We start from the raw sequence: 1,286 nt of genomic DNA, 5'->3' as shown, positions 1-1,286 counted from the left end.
CCATAATGGGCTCGGCCAGCGGGCGGCGCCGGAGAGCCGCTGTACCGCGTGTCGCCAGCTGGCGGCGGTGCGGTGCTGAGCCGGGCCTGCAATACCGCCGAGCGCCCCGGGGTGTCGTGGAGAGGGCGCGGCGCAGCCGGACCCCGGGGCCGGGATGGGATCGGGCTCCTGCTGCCCCTCAGGCTGCCCGCAGAGTGTGGAGGATGAGGTCTGCCGCCCGCAATCGGGCTCCGGCCGGCCTTAGAACAAATAAACAGACGCGGTAGGCGACGGCGTGAGGCGACGCAGCTGGAGAAAGGGCTCGGTGCTGCTTAAGATGGCAGCTGGCTCGTTGGTCTAGGGGTATGATTCTCGCTTCGGGTGCGAGAGGTCCCGGGTTCAAATCCCGGACGAGCCCGATTTTATTTTGGAAGCTATTTTTCCAGAAGATTGATATATATCTTCCTTCCCCACAACCCGTCACGGACTCTTCTCTCTGCACTGATCGCTCCTTTTTTGTTGAAGGAGAGAGCATTAAAAAGTTGCCTGGATCTCAATCTGAGTGCAAAACGGGCTCGTCCGGGATTTGAACCCGGGACCTCTCGCACCCTAAGCGAGAATCATACCCCTAGACCAACGAGCCGCACGGTGGGAGCGGAGCGGCGGGGCTTAGAGAGCCCGGTCTGTTGCAGCTGCACAGCCGGCAAATGGCAGCACAGTCCTGGGTCAAGGCAGGAACAGGGAGAGTCACTGCAAACTGCATGCTGCATGGAAACAGGCCCTGCGGCCAAACTTGCCCAAGCCAACAAATATACCCTCTTCTAAGTTAATTGCATATTTAAACCTTTCCTATCCATGTACCTGTACAAATGTATTTTAAATATTGCCTCAACTACCTCCTCTGGCAACCTACCATGCACCCACCTGTGTGAAAAGGTTGTCCCTCAGGATCATAGTAAATCTTTTTCCTCTCATCATAAACCTAATTGGTTCTTGACTCTGGACAGAAGACTGTGTATTCACCCTACCCCCCTCAATTTAATACACCTCTATAAGATCAACCCTCAGCCTCCTGCACTCCATGGGATAAAGTCCGAGCCTGCTCAATCTCTCCCTGTAGCTCAGCCCCTCAAGTCTTAGCAACATCCTCGTAAATCTTTACATCCTTTCCAGCTTAATGGTATTTCTAGTATTGCAAACATTGATTATAGTAATTCTCACTTATTATTGTTTATCACAATGTGCTGCCGGCTCTAAATCATTCACTTTCTTTATCCTTCCATTCACTCTCTCCAGTTTGCACTTTC

General features: G+C 53.3%; 2 non-coding genes across 2 annotated transcripts; one reads left to right on the top strand and one right to left on the bottom strand.

Moving 5' to 3' along the window:
- Positions 1–325: 325 nt before the first annotated feature.
- trnap-cgg lies at positions 326–397 on the top strand. The gene has a single exon. It is a non-coding gene; the product is annotated as a tRNA-Pro (tRNA).
- Positions 398–550: 153 nt separating this feature from the next.
- trnap-agg lies at positions 551–622 on the bottom strand. Its single transcript has one exon. It is a non-coding gene; the product is annotated as a tRNA-Pro (tRNA).
- Positions 623–1,286: the final 664 nt, after the last annotated feature.

This window comes from Amblyraja radiata, chromosome 14, assembly GCF_010909765.2.
Source record: "Amblyraja radiata isolate CabotCenter1 chromosome 14, sAmbRad1.1.pri, whole genome shotgun sequence".
NCBI classification, from domain to species: domain Eukaryota; kingdom Metazoa; phylum Chordata; class Chondrichthyes; order Rajiformes; family Rajidae; genus Amblyraja; species Amblyraja radiata.
This window is presented reverse-complemented; position numbering and strand designations above follow the sequence as displayed.